This window comes from Aphis gossypii, chromosome 2 (assembly GCF_020184175.1).
Source record: "Aphis gossypii isolate Hap1 chromosome 2, ASM2018417v2, whole genome shotgun sequence".
NCBI classification, from domain to species: domain Eukaryota; kingdom Metazoa; phylum Arthropoda; class Insecta; order Hemiptera; family Aphididae; genus Aphis; species Aphis gossypii.
The window spans coordinates 1,804,441-1,827,120 of record NC_065531.1 but is presented as its reverse complement, the minus strand read 5'-3'; the positions used below and the strand labels follow the sequence as shown (position 1 = coordinate 1,827,120).

At 26.3% G+C, this 22,680-nt stretch overlaps 1 long non-coding RNA gene across 2 annotated transcripts in view; it reads left to right on the top strand.

Annotated features, from left to right (window-relative positions):
- The window catches only part of LOC114123710 (uncharacterized), a 62,654-nt gene that overhangs the window by 20,482 nt on the left and 19,492 nt on the right, over positions 1 to 22,680 (top strand). The window contains exon 3 of one of the 2 annotated variants that reach the window (XR_007604059.1): positions 15,572 to 15,630. This is a non-coding gene — a long non-coding RNA (uncharacterized LOC114123710). Of the gene's footprint in view, positions 1 to 15,571; positions 17,074 to 22,680 lie in introns of both variants that reach the window. The other variant, XR_007604060.1, reaches the window with a different exon arrangement.

Below are 22,680 nucleotides of genomic sequence, written 5' to 3'. Positions count from 1 at the left end.
TATGATAATCAGATTCAGCAGATCATTATATAAATATTTGGTCCAATCCTAAATGGTTAAAAAATTTTGCACAATAGGATTTTTTTCGATTGATAGTAAGTCTAAACGTATAATTTGACTTCCTGTACATTTTATCTGATGGTCATGACTCATGATGTATCTATCGTAACGGCGCCATCGGTAACAAGGACGGTGGTTTTTATTTGTTTTAATTTTTTTAACGCGTCTTTATTCTTTTTTCCTCTTCTTTCTATCTCTATTTTCCTACCGTTACTCCCCAAATACCGAAAAGCGTTTAATCCTTAGAACGAGCAAAATAAACCCACTTGCTGACGCACGTTTCACGCTGCACTGCTACAAAGTCTCTGGTGCACGCACAATATATATACGACACGCATACACGTTATTATTATATTATACACATACAACACGAGTACGTAAACGACTCTTCTATTTACGTAAAACCTCCGGTAATATTGTGTCTGGGATCTGTGTAGGTAAACATTCATATTCACACGTGATTTTACAGCAGGGTTCGGGATTATATTGCCGGCGGGTACAGAGAGGTGCCCCGCATCCAGCGCGCCAAGATTAAGCACACTGTACACGCGTATTAGCATAAAACGACCATTAAAATACGCGAAAACGCTGCCAACAACGCGTAACCCGCTCGTGGTATACACATACGGATATATGCAGGCGAGAACTACTGAGCTTTCTCTCTCGTCTCCGTGTTTAAGCCTGACGAATAAAATTTAAAACGGGGAAAAAACTTTGCCCGCATATTTTAGTCCAAAGAGTAAATCGACGGTGGCTATATTATAATGTAGGTTCGTAAATTTAAAAAATATATTTATGTATTATACCTACATTGAAATATAAAATATCATAAGCCATAATGTTTTCGTTATAATATATTGTCATCAATTAAAAGTGGGTTAACGCAGTATATAATATATAATATATATTATGTATAGGCAATATCATGACTGTTGATTGGTTTTAAGTACAATCATTGGCGAAAATATGAATTTTTCCATCCAGAGAGAGTGCTTATTTTTAATAGTTTAATACCATAATTTATTATAATAATTATTTAATGATCATATTTTGAACTTAAAATTATAACGCTTGTTTAATATTGGTAAAATACTAAAATATTTATTTTGGTTTTCCTCGTATTTTTATCTGGAATTTTGTTAAAAAGACTTTCTATACAAACTTAGATTATTTTTCATTTTTAAATATTTATTATTATTTTTAACAAATTTAAATTAATTTAAATTTCAAAACAAAATTGTAAATTTAATATTATCATGATTCAGTTCTATAAAAAAGTACAACAATTCCAAACGGAACTTGATAAGAAAATAATTTTAAATTCATCTTACTTATATTATCATTTTCAATTTTAACTATTTTAACTGTGTAATATAATTTTTACTATACAATTACCTAATTTAAAGTAAAAAAAAAAAAAAAAATCAAAAACTAAAATTTATAAATGAAACAAATTGATATTAATGACTTTTAGAATATTTGAATGATAATCGTAATATTTTATTTAAGTCCTTTTAAACTTGGCTATACATTCGAATTTTCGATTAAAAAATAATTATTTAACAAGATTTTATGTGTTATATGTGTTATATACAGTGTTTTATATTATTTGATTATAATATTTGCATGATGTATAAATTTATAAATAAGATATTATGTGAAATATAAAATTTGTGATGTAGGTACTTAATGAACTTCTAATAGTATTAAAATTAAAGTTATTTAATTTGATAATTATTGTGGTTAGAATTATCAATTAATATAATATGTAAATAATATTTGAAATAAATCATCATTGTATTCATTGTTCGATGTTATAAAGAAAATTAATTTATTATGCCAATTTCGTAAATTTACGCTAGGTTTAATAAAATAAAATTTTTAATTTAATCAGATATTACGACATCCCGTAATAGATTAATAACAATCAAGAAAAAATAAAGTCGAAATATTCGTAGACTCTGATTATAATATTATTCCACGTGTCTTGCCATTTGTATTTATGTAAATGAGTAAATCCCTACCATTTGTTTTTATGCATGTGAATAGTATATATATATTATTTATTCATAGATACATTTGACACAAATTGGATTTGTTTTTTTATAAGATAGCATAAAAAACCAATTCTTTATCTTTATATATATGTACCACATGCGATTGGCATCAATGAACAGTATTTTATAAAACTCAGCCATGCTATATTTTATCCCGAATCGTGTCTAAAATTTTTTATTACACTACACACACACACACACACACACACACACACACACACACACACACACACACACACACACACACACACACACACACACACACACACACACACACACACACACACACATATATATATATATATATATATAGAGAGAGAGAGAGAAACCAAGTCTCCTCTGAAAAGTAAAGTTTTATCATCCATCCAAAAACATCCAATGATATGGTGGGGAATATGATACAATTAGAATAATATAAAAATACTAACGTAAATTATTTAATATTTTGAATTTTTTTTTATTTTTAATACAATAACTTGGCAACTAAAATCAAAAATCATATTAATAATTGTATTGTAAGAAAGAAATGAAAAATATATGAATTTCAATATTAAATGGCTTACCATGCGATAGTGTTTTCCCGATCACAAAAATTATAATAGGTAGGTACGTGTAAAGTATAATAAAGTTAGTTATACGAAAAATCCATTACAGAGCTCTTTTTTATGTTATAATATTCTTTTGTCAAAATTCATTTCAACTAAACCTAACCTTCAAGAAGTTTTTCAATACAAATAATTTACATCGTAATTTTTATTTTAAAAATCTATAGTTTAAAATATAAATTCAACACGTCTTTATCGGTTTATAACGTTTGGGAAATTCAAATAAAATGTACGTATTTATTTTTATATTAAAAAGCATAGAATATCTTTGTCCAAATAAGTAACAATTTATAAATGTATTAAATTATATTAGTCATACAAATGTTTGAAATCTAGATTGAGAAATGTTAAGGTTTTTCTTTATCTACCCACTATTATTTTTTTAATATTACAAAATCATTATATAGTCACGTATACTATTTACAAAAGTGAATCTCAAAGTTTGTCCTACGATTTCCGAAATAAGACGCTAGAACTTGTCTTGTACTCATTTTTCTATCTGTGTAGCAGTGGTGTGTAGTCATATAATATTTTATATCGGGTAAGCTCTAAAATAAAATGTCAAGTTAAAACTTTAAAAAAGGTATTTTATAGGTAAAAAGTACAGTCTACGGTTTACGACAAAATGATTTTGTCATTTGCCAATGTATTTGTGTAATATAACAAAAATGTATTAATGATGAAAATAATCCAATATACCTACAACAGCAAAATATTGGAATAATGTTTTTAGAAGTATCAATAAAATGTCGGTAAAGCGTTTTTAACCACCACGTGAAAACGTAAATATCCCCGAAATGAATATGCGAACAAAAATTTATAGATAGCTGTAATTGTAATGTATGATTTACTATAATTTTACATAATAAATATTAAAATTTTTATTTTTTTCATTTTTGATCGGGCCTACACCATTTACTTAGACTGCCCAGATCGCACGTGACTGCTGTATAGTATTCATGCTATCAGTGTATAATATTAATAATAATATAGTACACGATCGATAAATATTTTTCGTGAAAATAACGTCGCCACGGCCGATCGCGTCTCGATGAAACGTGTGCAAAAATGGGCACAATAATCTTTCGGACGTCAAGCAAAATATGTGATTGATTACGCGAAAAACCCGACCAAAGGAATTAACCGTAATCCATAGTGTTTGGCGTGAAACGATGGGATAGGGGTATGGTGAAACATTCTTGTTTGGGGTGCGATTCATTGTGTTCTGGGAGGCTGTTACCGTAGTATTACTGCCACCGTCGTGACTCAATAACGCTGATGAAACTGTGTCGAAAACTTTTTCTAAAAGTAGTATATTTCAGCTTTAGACAAAGCGACTGTAAATCCGCAGTAAAGGATATTATACTGAGGTTTCCAATAGCACGAACTAATATTAAAATAGTGATGCACTATTATATTGCCAAAAAATGTTTTTCTTACTAATAATTCGTTCAATATTAAAGGCGAATACAATTAATCCTATTGTAATTGTATAATCTTATACCTGTATAAGTTACAACAAGCGAAGGTTCTTAAAATAATATTATTTATTTTTAACTGCTTGTGATTAAAGGCAAATAAAGTTTCTTGATAAAATGAAGTACTCTAAAATAAAACTAAAAGTAATTTTAATAATATATATTATTGTTAATATATTACGCATTATAAAAAATGTTGAAATATTTTGTTCGGTTAGTTAATGGTGTAATATTAAAAATCTTGACCAAAATTAGATTCGTAATATATTGCTTTATAGTATATTATACTATAACACATAATTTAAAATTAAAAAAAAAAAAACAAAAAACCAAAAAAACAAAAAAAAAATGTTTAATTATATACAGAATAATGTTATTTAATAAATAATAAATATATTATAGAGTAATTTACTCATGTATTTATTTTTGATAGGTATCACTTAATATTTGTGAAAATTAGTTATTATGTGGTTATCAGAAAAATTTTAAATATTTTTTTCCGTATAATCAGAATTATACTTAAATATTATTTTTTTGTTTTGTAATAATGTTAAGTGTACCGAAATTGCCTATTTAATACGCCGTGTGTAGTTTTATTACTGAAATGTATTTATTTAAAAAAAGAAAAAGTCTGTCTGGGGATAGACGGAAGATAAATCTTTATCTATTTTTGACATGTATATGTTTTATGGCTGGGGTCATTCTGTTAATTTGTGTAACACCAATAATGTTACCAGTCCAGACGGTGATTGTTTATAGCAACTGGTTGTTATAGCAACCGGTCGCTATATAAAAATTTATAAAAAAAAATATATTATATTCGTTTCGCGCCTTTGTGACGGTAGAAAATTTCATGTCAGTCGGATTCTTGCAATTTTACACCTCTGGTTTACGTATTAGTACTATATCTCTACAGTACTAAAACTAATTTTCTACCGTCACAAAGGCGCGACACGATTTTCACATAGTAACCGGTTGCTATAACAACCAGTTGCTATAAACAATCTCCATCTCGACTGGTAGCATTCTCGATGTCGTAAAAATTAACAGAATGATCCCCAGCCATAATACATATACATGTCAGAAAAAGATAAAGATTTATCCTCTATCTGTTCCCAGATAGACTTTTGCTTTTTTATGAAGTCATATTGTCATACGAAATATATTATGAAGTTATGAACAATATGAACCAATTTATTTAAATGCCAACAAAAGGCAAAAGTTGCGTCTGAAACTCTGAAGTGTGCATCAAATATCAACCTAAGTTGCTGTAGGTCATGAATTATTTTATTATATTAGATTTATAGTATTTTATTGATTTTTTAATATACTTATTTAAAAATTAGGTTACACGAGGATTTAGTATACATTATTTACGAAATTAAATTTATACACGCTTATTCTATGGCTTCAAAATAAATCGGTGCAGCTAAGATGATTAAATTATTATTTTCGTTAATATACGTAATGTAAAACTGTTACGCTGTATAACAATTTTTGAAATTTTTACTGTTCAAAACCAAAACGCAAATGCTTTAAAGTCGAAATACATTTTTTCAACGATTTTTATAATAAATTATTATCACGCGAATGATATCTGCTCGGAACCAAATATTATTGTAATACTATACAAACGTTTACTACAAACGCGATGACGATTATTAATGTTACGAAATTCGATTTAGTTTGTGACCCACCAAAAACGTTATAAGTCATACTCAGAGAGTATCATGTTGTATTGTCCACCATATAAGCTCTAAATCTTGTTCCTTTCCGATTTCATCCTGTAATATTCTGAGAATGCATTACATGAAATATAAAAATATATAATAGTTCGTACAATTCAATTGTATATTTTATATAATATTGGATTGCAGATGTTCTATTGACAGGAAGCACTAAGTAACTCTAAAAAGAAAAAAATGTACGGTAGAGCTAATACAAAATTAAATTTCATTCGCTCTACATACGGTGTTTTTGGCAAGTATAAATATTGTTGTTTGATTTCGATTCGTACGAACGCTTGTAAATTATAACCAATAATATGTTTTATTGTGTAAAACTTATATTTTTTTTGAAAATGATTTCATACGGTGCTATTTTTGACTAAACGTCGGTTGTTGCCGTATACGAGATACGGAATTGAGGTATATGTCAATATTATTCACATCTAACTTCACTACCAACCAACTTCCATATAATAATAATTTTGTATGCACGACTCACTTTATTTAGGTATATATTATAATACCTGGAATGTGTGTCGGAAGTGATTTTTATCGCCGAATCTTCTCGGTAGATTAGACACATACGAATCAATGGCCTATGTTGCGTGTAACCTTCTTTCAACCATAATATAAATAAAATATTATTATAATATTATAATAATATATACAATATATATTGAAAATTTACTCGGGCGTTTGACGCTTTCCGAGTATGTCATCCGGAGTGATAATAAAAATAAAAATATCAAAGTCCTACCTGAATAAAATATTTCCGCATACAAATTTACTTACATATAGAGTGTTCACCAATCATGTCACCACAGTTATATTATTAAATTAAACTTGGAATTTGTAAGTTTATTTAAAGACTATACAATATTAATACTCAAAGATTTTTTCATGACATTATTAATATGTGCTTTGTAAAAACTGGCAATATAAACTTTAATTTTGAATAGATTAACAAACATTTAACTTAATAAATGATTGATAATATTATCATTGATCAGAGGGGAAAGTCACTCGAAACAAGTAGCGGATGTGGTATAAATTTCGATTAATATCAACAAATTACTTGTTAAGTATAATATTTGTATAATATGTGTCAATTTGTTCGTTTTATGAAACTTGAAAAATATTTATAACAGTTAAGTATATTATAATATCGTATGAACAATTTAAGTTAAAAATCAAGTTACATGTAAACAAATATGTATAGTATAAAAAAAGAATTAGGTAATTCTTTGATCTTTCACATTTGTTTTTTTTTTTGTAAAATTAACAGAAAAAAATATTCAATAAATATTAAATAATAGATAAAGGTTGTTTCATTAAAAAATTGTTACATATTATATATTATTAAGTATAATAAAAATGTATTTTTAAACTCTTAGTATAATGTTATGATACTTTTGATAGTCAAAAGAAAATATTTTACTAATTTTAGAATTAAAATTAATGTTTTCAAAAAAAAAAAAAAAATATTAAATTTACAAAATATTAAATTATTAATAACTGGTTAAGTCCTTCATAAAATACTACAAATATATTATAATTAGAAAAAATAAATAAACTTTGGATATAGTATGAACTAGATCCAATTTGATTTCCAATTCCACATGAAAATTTAATCATATTTTTATAGTATACTCATCTACAAGTTACAACATATGATAAAATCAATAAACTCATCATAGCGCTTAGAATCTAAAGAGAGCACTGTTCGAAAGTTCAACTAAATTATAAGATTAATTTATCAAAAACGACTACAATTTGCTTACGTTTTAATCATAATTTTTAGTATTTTGGGGTTATTTTGAATTAAATAACTGTAGTAAGATGAAAAATTTAATTTTTTAAAGTGGAGTGGAAGGATACCATCTTTGATCACTAGCCATGAGTAAGATCTTTAAAAGATATTATTAGAGCCAATAACTGTAAATTAAACTTAGGTAATTAAATTTAGTTTATTATTATTAGGTATACATAACCTAATTTGGACATTTTTACAAATCATACAATTGTCATTAGAGTGTTTACTTTGGTTCTTAGTGAAAATAATTAAAACCAATGATCACTTTTAATTTAAAATTCAATGAATTAACATAAAAAACCCTAATTGCTTTACAATTAACATTAAACAGGAAAGTTTTCTTTTTCTTGAAAAAAAACTGTTTTGTTTGTATTAATTTCATCATATTTAAAAGTGTAAAATAAAAATCAGAAATTTAATAATTTTATTATATTAAAAAAAATAACGCTTAGATGAATATTTGGTTGATCACTATGTAGTTTGCACACTGACTCTATGTTTAAAAATGACATATTTATCAAAATATTATAATAATACTTCGGCGGTGATATATACGGCAGTTTGTGAGACCTCCGTTAGGTTATAGGAAACGTCGTGGCACGTACTTTTCCCATGCACATAACGAATATAATATATTATGACACGTTCCGAATACGGTGGTAACTGTATACTAGTAATTAATAAAACAACATATAATACCATTGGTGTCACACAACTGGCGGGAAGTAAATTAATCTTTCGACGTGCGCCTCTTGTGTGTATATGAGCGGGTATACTATATTATGTCAGGGTGTGCGAGCGCGTGCCGCCGCCGCAGCCGATCGAAACGAGTGAATGCAATACATGCTTGATTTAGACGATACGATTTTATATCATTTTTTTTTTTTTTTAATATTTTCCACTTATTATTATCGTTAATTAAAAATGGAAAATATACGTAAAAATACGTAATTTGTGGTGATATACTTGAAAATTAGATAAATGTAATTAAAAACTGAAATAAAATTAAAAAAAAAAAAATCTTTGTGAAGTAAAAAATGTTTGTGTATTTTAATATTTTAAGTAATTATAAATAAAATATAATAATAATAATATATTAATAAATATAAATGTAATAATATTAATAACTATATACTAATGTATTTTTTTTATAGTCTAATCGAAAAAATAAAATAACTAAACAATATCCTAATTTTTATATTTTTTTTATGTTATTTTTAAGAATACCAGTATTTTTATTTAAATATAAATTTATATTTATATGATAAGAACAAATATTTTGTACTTACCCTTTGTTATCAATATTTTTTTATTCATGTATTTTTTTATTGATGTAATAAATTAAAATTAAATAAATTATCGACTATATATTTCTGAAAATACCGCTGGGTCATCACGCAGACTGGCAACTAATATAATATTATAATATACAATTTCGTTTTATTTTCTATTTGACTTTTCACTTTGATATTTTTTATTTCACAAACGTTTCTTATTTTCAATTCAATTCCAATCATTACTGGTTTGATTTCTATTGATGTTTTTGAATAAATGCATATCAAGTATATGCATTATCAGTTTTTAAGAAAAGAACATTTTTTATTTAAATGTTATTATAAATAACGAAAATTTAGTATGATAAATTAATAATATGATGATAAATACAATCTTTTATAAAATTTTAAAATTTTTCATTATAAATCACAATTTTATAAAATGTCATCGCAATTAAAATTCCATACATAATATTAAATGTTTTCTACAAACGATTCTAAGAAATAATAAGTACCTTTAATTCAAATTAAAATTCACAAATGTTAACATTATTATAGATTTAATTTAACTACTAGCTTGGTTTTAAGACATTTTCTGGTGTTATCTATAAATAATTAGTTAAAAAAAAAATTCACGATATTATGCATTAATTAATATCCTAAATATTTTTAGTGTTACTCTTATTATTTTCTAATATAGTTAATATTCTATAATACAGAATCTATATCATAGAATAAATATTAAATTTCTATAATATTGTATAATAATTACAAAATATGAAATTTTTCAAAATTATTAAAGTTGTTGTGCTAGCATTTGATATTTCACTTTAAATATTATTATAACGGCAAAATTAAGTGTTTGACACACTTGGCGTTTTTGTTTGTATACTCTCTGCTATATAAATAAAACCCAACATGTCTTTTGGACTCAGACGAGCTTCACTTTGATCGCGTGTGCAATTTCTTTTGAAGTGTCTCGCCGAGTTCTTTCGACGTCCATTACTGAAATAGTGTCCATTTCCCCTGGCCAAATATCCTCACCCCACGACCATTATTAATGTCATAATCTTTTGTCCTCTGATGCCATTTTCACATCATGTTTGGCATAGGCAGACCACTACGACAGTACCCCATTGTTTAGAGCACTACATCGGGTACTTTTTCCCTTTAACGACCTTCAACAGCACTAATGGGTCGAGAAAAAAGGCCCACGAGGCTATATCTAGTTTCTCGAAGCAAAATACATCGGCGGAACATTATACTAAAAGCACGCGCTCTCCCAATCGGTTTAGATTACACATAGACCTTTCGGATCCGGTAGCAATATAAGAGAAGGCGCACTGAGACAACAATTTTGGTGATTTTTCTAAAGAAACAAAGATCGATAAAAGGAGAGAAAGAGTTAAAGAGGTAGTGGAAAAGAACGTATCTATACAACCCACTCGTTTGGCCTATTGCCTATATATACAAAAAAGTGAAACTCGGACACGCATATGCACCGGATGTTAAGGTTGCTTAGATATTGTATGAAAGAAACAAAAACGAACTGCTACAATACTATAATAAACGCAAAGAGATAAATAATTATTTTCTGGAAGAGTTGTTTGTAGAACAATGTGAAAAATAAAAAAAATTACCTTCCTACAATATCAAAATAACTAGAAACTGTAAATGTTATATAATTACATATTATATTATACTTTGGTATTAATTTAGGTATAAGGTTATAATACAAATATAATTATATATTTTATAATTGGGATTGAATATCTGATAATGAAGATAGTGACGAGTAAGTTGTAAATTATACATTTCAATTTCTAATTAAATCTACTAAAGAGAAAAATTAATTTAATTTATTATGTAATGTAAATATGTACAATGTACGTGTTTTCATATAATAATATTATATCTTAAATTAAACAGGATTGGTAATTAATTTACATTTAATATTGATACCTGAAAGTATACATCTTTTGTTTTTTTTTTCTATGAGATTGGTGGACGGTGATACATAAACGTATACCTAACTGATTTTAAAAATACAAATTTTTAAACTTAAATGTTTTGATGTCCGCATAAAATAAACTATTTAAACTTAATTTAAAAATATAATGGTTACTTTAACACGACATTTCATTAAATAAAGAAAAATAATGAAACACTTACACAATGTACCTACTTGTATACAATATGTAGATGCATATTTTGCTTATTATTCGTATAAAATATGTAGATATCATATATTAATATTATATATATTTATTTTTAAGAAATAATTATTAAAAAATAATAATGAATTTTCCAAATTCAATTATTAATGAACATTCAAAAATATACAATGCTTATCATACAATATTAAATCGAGAATAATTACTAATTTTTATTACAATTTGAATTTATAAATTGTTTTTAGTTCATTCAAATAAGAAATTATTTTCAATTTTTTTTTTTATTATTTAAATTATTATATAGTTTCAATACCATAACTGTAACTAATCAACTCAAAAATATCACCCGATGTGATTTACAGTTTCCCACATTGTACTATATGTATACTTAAGCATAAAACCACTTATACATTATCATGAAGACTCTTCTTCATTTTTTATTTTATGCGCATAATAGATAAAAGATACACAATGGGGTACATTTTTTTTTTGTTTCATGAAATGTGTTAGATAATATTCTATCAGATAGGAAAATTATTATTAATAATTATTGTTCATCTTTGAATCGTATACATTAAGTAAATTATTTATTTTCAATTGTATTGTATTAAAATAATATTTAAAAACCTATTAAAAAACATTTGTCTTTGCAAAATATAATAATATTTATTTTTTTATTATATTTTAAATTTTATTTTAGATATAAAAAATTATTTATTAAAACTAATGTACCTATTTAATTTTACGAGTATTCTTATAAATTTTTGTAAAATCTCACATTCTTACGGTTAGCCATTTAATGAATTGTAACAAACAAATGTACAATCCATCTAAGAATAACCATGTAATCAGAAATTAATATAATGTAATTTATTCCATCGCAGTGGATATTATTTAAAATATATTTTATTTCAGCACATGTTAGTATTGAAAAAAATAGAATGTGAGTTGGATGAGTTAATCAATAAATGTGTGTGTATTAAATCTAAGTTAAGAGAATGGTTTTATAATACGGGCATGTTAAATTTTCTGACCAATTACTAGTACTAGTGACGATGAAGTTTTGCAATTTGTTGAGCTCTAAATGCGAATAAGTAAATAGTTCCCGACAGGAACCTTTGGCGAGAAAGTTTCATAATATTCACGAAGGCTTCATTAAAAGTCGGTAGTTAAAACTGTTGTTGGCGTCAAGAAAATGTCTTTGCGGTCAAAACCCGGAATTAGATTAACTTAGCACAACCATGCCGTCACTGTAACACCGATCACGAAGTATATGTATATAGGTTCTGCTGCATGTAACAGACCTTTTTAGTAAGTCTCTTCACCACTCGTTGTTCCTTGCTTTTACCCTATCTTTACTACTCAGTCTGGTTGGCTTTAATTTCTGTACGGTTCTACTGCTTTCAAATTTCGTTATTTTAAACATCATCTAACTTTTGTGTACATCGGCTTGACGCAACACCGTCTGTATCTACTAGTTCTATATAAACATAACTACACCAATTCTCTAGAGTATCACGTGAGTGCGTTCACCGACTAGATTAAATACGCCAAATATAATTTGACTACGCTCTACGAGGCAACGAGTAGTGATGTGGTATAATGCCTATATGAATGAATCGAAATGAGACACTTTTAGAAAATGTGATATTACTCCAATGTAAAAAAACTGTTCAGCAAAATATGAAAGGTTTTTTGCTATCAAAAAAAAAAATTTTAACATTTTTAACAGTCATAATAATAAAATCCTCAAGAAATCAGTGTCTCAAAAATATATAATGCAATTTACTTAAATTTTTTGAATCATTTAAGAGAGATTATTTTTATTTTTTTTTTAACAAAAAACGTAAACGTACTGATAAAATTACGAGTACTCTTATTTTAAATTAAATTTATATCCCACACAAATTAATAATTATTTAAATGATGAAACTGAAGAATTAATACATCAATTAGTAATAAGAGATTCCTTATACTAGTAGCTATTTCATATTCTATGTGTTTCATTAGTACGTTGTAATATTATTATTAAAATAAAATTATAATGTGCATATATTTTAAGTTTTAATTTAAAATTTGACTTCGGTCGTATATTGAAAATATTGCCAGTAAATTGTTAAATACAATTGTTCCTGTTAGTAAAGTGTAATTGTATAAGTGTTATTAAAAGGAAATCGTTACTAAGAGCTTACACACATATACATCTTTAGACAGGCTTATAATAATAAACTCACTGAACCAATATCATTTGACCCTCAAATGAAGCAATCACCATGGTTTTGACATTTATGCCTGTGGCTAAAGTTCAATTTTTGACATCATGACGTCTTTCTCATATCACATAGGCCACGTCAGAAACTCGTAAACAATCAAGAAAATCTTTTTTCATAAGACTAACATAAAGGTTAGTCGCATGCGCAGAAACACGACAGGAAAATCTAAAACAAACCTACTTCATTAATAGTTGATTGGTTCTTCTATTTTACTTTATTTCTTTCTATACACGTTATGGCAAAAACTTGAGAGACACTAAATTAGACGCACATTTATGATCGATTTATCGAAAAAGAGGCCCTTAAAAAGGATTTTTTTGTCATAAATGATATCATATATCGTGAATTACGAGTATCATTTTTTATACATATTATTCTGGTTATTATAATTTTAAAAAATAAACCAAGAATACCTAATCATGACTTAAAACAGTTTTATATAAGAATTTATAGTTCTCAATTTTTATTGTGGTGTTAAAATGTTCTCATAAAATTAAGAACTGTTTTATGATCAGATAATGTTGGTATTTTATTAGGTATGTTTTTCAAAATTTAAATTTTAAATATTTCAAATTAATGTTCTGAAGCTTTCAGCAGTTGCAAGCATATTAATAAACTACAAAGCTACTTGTATAATATGTATTAATAGTTGATAAGTAGGTAATAACTATACGCGTATATTGTATAAATATATTATATATATATGGTGAATATGTTAATTCCTTTGGAAACTTACCAAAACTATATATTTGTAGAATGTATATAATTATAATATGTAATGAACTACATATTATTATAGTGAAATTCAAAAATTGATTTTAAACCCTCTTGTATAACTATATCATAAAATCACAATTCAAGTATTTTGCTGTTTACATCATCTGTATGTACGTGGAACTTTAGAACTACATAGCAAAGCAACTGTTCAATTAAAAACAGAAGCTGCTGTTCAATATTGTAATACGTCTACAGTATATGTATATATATATAAAATATTATATAGTGTACTATATGCTAATTTTAAGTGTGGATTGGATTTTAGTTTCAATCGAACACTTTCGTTAGATACAATGTGATATGCAGGATTCGAGTAAAACTTCGTATTGGCTGTATTCCAGCCAGCTAAAAACCGATATTCGTGCTGTGGTATACATATTCAGTTGTATAGAATTTATAAAAATGATTGTTTTTACTTCTAAATGATAATGCGGCATATTAATTAGTTAATTTATAACTACTGAACAAAATATAATGTATCTAGTATAAACACAATATTGAGATTGTTGTATACATAAAAACATACTGATGTAATGTATATAAGTACTGTTTAAAATTAATTCTTGATTTTAATATTATATCAGTTTTCAATATAAACCATTTCAAAATTGCCTCTTCTCGATATACAAATATTTTAAATGCTTTAAGACAAGTTCTAAATAAAACTTACCTATATAAAATTATTATTATTAATCGTATATATTTCCATTGAGTCATTGATTGTTTGCCAAAATACATAAAAAATGATTTTCCAATATTGTATAATATGATACGTATAATGTATGTATAATGATTTACTTGTACTATATATTTAAATAAACAAAATTCCAAATTCCAATTGTAGACGGTTAAATTCGATAATTAACACAACGATTAAATTTGAAACGATTTAGTTTATCTAAAAATAAATTCAGGATTATTTACATTTCCCTTTTCATTTCTATTGAGTTTTATAAACATAAAACATAACCTCACGTATATGGTCTTCCACTGTTTCTATTCTATAAAGATATTTTAAGTTTTCTAAATGCTGTGTGTCATGCAAGATCACATTTATTCTAATTAAAATTTCATTCGGCTGTCATTAAGTTGAAATTTCTAGAGTTTTGCATACACAAACCATGCAAAAAGTATATATATATAAAAAATTCAATGGTAATAAAAATTATATACATTTATGCGTTCATTTTGAAAATAATAGAAATCAACTTGTATATTATAATAATATATCATTTATCATTTTTATTTATCTGTATTATTCTAAAACCTACACTATTATATGTTAAAGACGTAATCAACAATTTTTTTAATAATTAAAAATAATGTATTACAGGTTAGAAAAATGAACGGTATAACAAACGAATTAATTGAATAAAAAATCCATCTAATAAGGTAAGAGTCTTTATCATACTTATTTACATATATTTTACGTTAATACTAAAGAACAAATATTTTAGTATGGCAGATTCATATAATTTAGAATATTCTGTAAAATTGTATTAAGTTAATCTATATAAGCGGAGTTCAAAGCATAACAAATTTAAAATATTCCCCTCAAAGTCTAAAAATACTTTAATAAATATCGCTTCATCGTCGTGTCTAAAAAAAAAAATCCACCCTTATAAGATTTTCCTTGTCAAAACGTCTGTTATCCAAAATAATACTCGACTAGGACGCATTGCTACAATAGCTGTTGGACCTAATATAAATGGTAATTTTGTACCCACCATGTTTCGTATGTCATAGACTTAATAAAATACCTTAAGCGACATCATGATGACGCATATATACCGTAAAAGTACATTGTGAATTTTTATAATTTTATATAAATATTATTGTGTGTGTATAAATCCAGAAAGAAGATTTAACTTTTTTAATTCTTCGTCAAAACTGCCTACTCTTGTTGATCTTACTTTATCCACGTCCACTTTGCTTCAGTCTCCAGATTAACATTAATAAAATACATCTCACCCTGACAACGGCTTTATAAGATATAATATTATTAAGTTTATTGCTGTATTCAGAAAGTCTCTAGAGACTACTCAGCTACAGTATTGGTAATGTGATTTATATACTAGATCTGGTCATGTCTATATAATTTACGTCGAGATATCTATGTTTTCGTTATTTCGAGTACATTGTATTATATTTTTATTAAATAAGGAATTAAACATTTGGAGCCAAAAAAAAAAGTTGTCAAATAAGTTTACACTATAATCCTATTATTTAAAAAAAAATGTTATATTGTGATAAGAAATTTAATAAAAACGTGTAAAAATCGATTTTTCTGTGCATCATCTTACGATACGCTGCTGCCATAGTGAAACCAGTCAGGGTTGAGTGGAGATGTATGGAACAGTGTATTTTCCCTTACTAAACAGAGTATTATCAAGTTACTCAAATAAAAAGATATTTAAAACTAAATTGAATATTTGTTATTTTATATTAGCTCATCATCATTAATGAGATACAAATAATAATTAAAGTATATATATGAGCTAAAAAAACTAATTTTTCATTGGGTTGTGGTTTTTAGAGTAATTTTTTTTCACTTTATTTTCAAAGTGTTATTGTCCCGTTGTTTTTTTTTTTTTATTCGTTGATTGTGTTTAACTGCAAACATAATTGAATTTCACAATTTTTCTAGTTGCACCGATATACGCTTTTCGTTTCGACAACGTCCTCTCCGAGCATGTGTGTGCACTCTGACTATTACATGGAGCTTAATTGATAATCAAAAAGTTTACAGAAAAGAAAAAATTCGATCTGTCGAACAGCTGACAATCGTATAAGTTCATCGCGAAAGTTTCCGAAGCACACCGCGAGACCCGAGAGGTAAGATTAACTGGCGCATTTCACGTTCGGACCTTTGTCGTTGTGCATATATATATATATTATATATATTATGTAATATAACGCGTGAGGGGTTACTGCGGTTATCGGATTTCATTAGGGTTCGCTTACCCCTTTAATAAAATAATATATACAATCTCACCGCACTTGTAACCCCGTCACGTCTTTATTTTTCTATATCTCAATTTTCACGCACGAGACACGGTACAGTATTTTTTATACATTTAATTTCGTGATGACATGACTTCCAAAAAAAAATGAAAACAGATTAAACAAATAGAATTATTTCAAACAGTTTACGCGCGAATGAAATGCATAGAGTTGTATACCTTCTGGTCCTAACTTAATTTTTTTTTTTTTTTTGTGGTTTAATTATAACCTTGTTTTTACTAAACTATATTCTAAATAAAAATACTTATAAAATAATAACTATAATAATAAAATTACGTCAAAACTCAAACGTCGACCCACTACGATAGAATAAAATGTTTAAACGTTATGGTGGCAAAAAAAAAAGAAAGAGAAAGAAACGCATATTTATAGTATTTATACCGTATCAGCTTGTCGAGTGTGTTGGTGACACTTCAATTTTTATGGTGTAAATTGGACAACGAGTTTGCGTTCTGTAGGGTTTTCGTTCGAGAAAAAGTTAACGTGGGTGTGTGCAATCAGAAAACGGAAGGACGAGATGTCAGGACACACGCAGACCAGCAAATATACAATATGTCGTGTATGTGTATAATACGGTATTGTGTGCGAACGACATTTTTTTTTAAACCAGTAGAAGTTGGTTCGGTATAGTAATATGTAATAAATAAATTGTCATGGTATACCGACAAGTACATACAATACATATTCATATAGTATAAAAATATAACATAATTAAACTGTATGGGCATTTTCAAAACAAAATAGGATTTTAAAGAATTATTCGATTAAATACCATGGTCTTTTAAATACGTAGTATTTTGATATCGGCATTATTTTGCTGTGGCTTTAAGCTAATGATTATACTTGGAATGTTATTATTTTTTTTCTATTCATCTGAATTCTTAATTTATATATATAAATTTAATTGTTATATTTGTATTATATCATATAACCTTAAAAATCAAAGTGAATAGTATTTCATTATTCGATGGTATTCCCAGGGTTATAAAATTTTTAATACAACTCATGACAAATTCAATCACTTTAGTTGCGAAATAATTTAATTACAATAATAATAAACTTGAAATATCAGGTTTTTAAAATGTGAATATATTTATCATGCAAAATTTAATTTTAATTTAAATAAAATCTACTCCATAACTTAGTTAAAAAAACCTATTTACGTAATATAGCTATGCAAAGGAATCCATTTACAATCAATTTTTAAATGTACGCTATTCAGCTGTTTATGGAGAGCTGACGAGAACAATGTTCAATTCACATAATCACACATAATCATTCGAAACATATAATCACTTTGTCTGGCGAGCAATAATGATAGTAACTAATGGTCTCGCACGCCACAACTTTACAATGAAAATATCCTTCTATATAGAAATGGAGGCAGCTAAATATAGTAGACATTAATGTCAGCAGTTCAATATTTTCTGTTCAAAGTACTTAAGTTGTGAAGTCGTGTGAAAGCTTTGAAATTACAATTATTTATTTCCGAATCAATTAATTACATACTTTTACAAAAAATATTTGTTAAATTTACTTCATGATGTTATTAAACAATATTATGTAAGCAAAATTTATTTCAGATATTACACAATCTAGATAATATTATAATTAATAAAATATTTAATGTATCATAATGTGCAATATTTAGATTGTATTTTAGTATTAAAGATGCTTTTGAGCATACATTTTGTAAATTTCAAAATAATTGGTTTTACAATTTTGATAGTGATTAATGGTAATTGATTTTATAATCATTAGATAATACTATATTTTAATACAGTATAGTTTACTAATCTAATAATAATTAATTCAACTATACGATTATATTATAGTTTCATGAATTTAAGTTCATATTAGTGACTATATTAAAATATGTAATGATTGTGAGGCATGTACCAAAACATAATTTATAGTAATTAGAACCACCAGAAATTGATTATTTCAGGCTTATTATTTTTTGTACTATACTTTGATACTGGAATTAATTACCAATTCAAATGTTAGTCTTTAAAAAGTACTATAATCAAGGATACTAAGGATATCTTTTATTTTTTGGTTTTTTAGGTTGATTTATTTTACATTAAAATATTATACACATTATTATTTATAGGTATTATGTTATTATGATATTAGTAGCTGTATGGCTCATATTATGTTCTACTCTGATTTTTTTATTATTTTTTTAATTTGAAAAATAATAATTTACATCACCTACTCTGTGTATTCGTGCATACTGTATGTAGGCATTATTATAAAAATATAACGATGGTAAAATTTCAATAAACTATTAGAAGTTCATTCGCAGTGTATTATTATTATTTTGACGTTGTCGTACAACCAACAACCTCAAATCGATTATAGAGCATGGTATATATTATATTATATTGACTCTGATGTAGATAGTGCAAACAATAGGACAGTGTTTCAGGAGTTGTAAGGCACCGAGCGATATATACAAATGTGCATGTGTGTTAATGTAGGAACCAGGGGAGACATTATAGTACCAGTGAAGCGTTAGTTTCACGAGTGATCTGTGTCTTTTGTGCGTCAAAAGGATGACGGAATTTTATTCTACCCTACATTCTATCAGGTCGCGCTCAAAACACGTGAATGCACACGTAATACTAGGAGTTTTGAAATATTCAACAATAGTGACAAAATACAAATATGTAATATGTAATGTATAATATACTAAGTATACCTTTAAGATTTGGTTTTTTTTTTTTTAATCAAATTAATATTAATTTAAATCGAATTTTTAAAAATGGTCGGTAAACTTATTTTAGGAAGTTATATATTTTTTTTATTATTAGTATCACAAAAGAAGTTAGTCAAATCATAATTTCCTATTAGAAGAGTGCAAAAAAAAAATAGAAATTTAAAAAAGTATTATGTCTGCTATAGATAGCAGATGTTAAATTATAGTTACATTAATGAAATTTTTTAACATTTTTGGGGAATTACAACGTAATATAATTGAATAATTAGCTCAATAATATGCCAGTTAGTAAATCATGTGTTTGGTTATTTCTTCTTATTAAGAAGGTATTTATTTCAGAAATTAAATAATTTTCAGATAATTTTATTACTGCACTACTATGATTTGTCATATTATAAGTTTAAATAATACTACTCTAAAATAATATCTTTTTTCAAACCTCATTTGATTGGTATCTATAATATAAGTAAGTTTTATCTAATACTTAAAAGTAAACCCCAATTATACATTTTACCATACCAATCGTACCATATAGATGCAGAAAAAATGTTTGTTTGATTGATTATTTTTTTTTAAGTATATTTTGTTTTTATAATTTGAGTTGTAAAGTTTTATTTTGAAATTACATTTGTTGATTTTATGGACACGAAGACAATATAATACTTATAATAAGTTTTATTTATTACCATTTTATTGGCTTTGATAATGCTTAGTTTGTTTGTATAGGTATACATACACATTATATCGATGAAAGAACACTAAACATTTTACAACTGTTCCTCGTTGGTCTCGTTTTTCAATATGATGATCTGTTTTTATGATCGTCTCACGGGAATGATAGCTGCAGTAGGTGTATGCAGTGGCGCAGTGGTAGTAATAGAATTAATACATACTGATTTTTAAACCGTTTATATACACTCCATCGTTTTGACATTCAACGTAAAGTTTACGGTCGATCTGTGAAATAGGAGGAGGTTCTGTTTTGATGTTTCTTTTATGTAAAATCTATTAGCGAACGACTTTTTTGTGTAGATTATATTTACTAGCGGAGTTATTGAAATTATATAATATTATATAATATATGATTTAGTAACTTAGTGCTTCTGTCACTACCGATTTATGTAGCAGGCTTTAGATGATCATAATGTTACAGTATTCGAATGACATGATCATCGTCACCCTATTAGTTTTATTATCATACGAACGTCGTCTAACGAATATTGATATTCATATATATAGAATATAGATATATGCAGCCAATAAATTATGGTTATGTTAATTTGATTTATAACATGTGAATACTGTAGGCGTATGTATAATGCAAATTATTGTATAATAGTCAGATATTTTAACCAAAATCATATAATTTGTGATAATTATTACCATCTATTGAAGATTTACCTATATGGCTTTATGTACTTGTGATGTACATTATTAGATGTGTATAAGTTAGTGTACAAGTGTTAGTATACATGTGTAAAAATAATAATGTGTAGTATATTTGATAAATATTATAAATGTATAAAAAATGTCGACAAAAATTGAATGAACAAATAAAAACAATAAATTAAATAAGTATGATATGCAACTCGCGTTAAATTATAGATACATATTATATTAGCCTTATTTTTTTTATGGTGAACATCATAGTAATAAAAAGTGCCTGTCTTTTAACCCACCTCCCCCCATACATGTGTAACGTATTTCATGTTTCAATTTTAAAATGTCTTTTTCCTCTCGCATACTTTTGAAAATCTTCACACATAATATTATTAATTAATATATTTTTAATGCATTTAAGATAATAAAAAAAAATTAAGATTAAGTGTAGACAAATAATTCACAATCAAACTCTTCAACACCGCTGTTGAATAATAATATGTTTAAACCTGTAGAATATATATATTATAATATAATATATATGTGTGTGTGTGTGTTTTATATAATTTTATAGATATGAAAAAATGTTGCGTTCATAGTTACGACTTAATCGATGTTTAAACATTTTATTAAGTGTGATTATATAATTTTGTATGGAATCCTATAGGATTTTATTTTTATTTTAAAGGATTTAAATGCTGTTTTAAGGCTTAATCCAAGCGACAAGTTATTCTATTTTTCATCACATTAAAGTGAGTGAGATCGTTGAAGTATTTTGGTATTGAGATAGAATATGTTTAACGATAAATTATTTTTTCACAATAGTTACTCAAAATTTTGGACTAAATTTATTAGGAGACTGTGTCCGGTGGTGTGTTAATGCTGTTTGTAGACCCTAACTTTTGTACCACTGTGTTATCTCTGCTATGTTCTCTAAAATAGCTTTTTAAGATTTTATTGAAAATAATCTATATCAGAGATTTTGTCTTAGTCTGACCATAGTATTAGTCTATATTATTACGTTTCATGTATAATATTAAACTACTCGAATTTGAGCGCGAAGGTAAATATAAATTTAATAGTACAATAAATTATCATGGATAGGTGCAATGGAGTGTAAGTGCTTTTTACATTTTTCACAGGGAAAAATTGGGGTTAAGTTGTGTTAGATAGTTCACATGGAAAACTATTCAGTCGATCGATCAAATTTCTACAAACACGAAAACGTATGTGCTCGTTAAAAATGATGGATTTTTCATTAAAAAAAAAAAAAAAAAAAACGTGTATCTATAAATAATACATTTGCAATACAATAA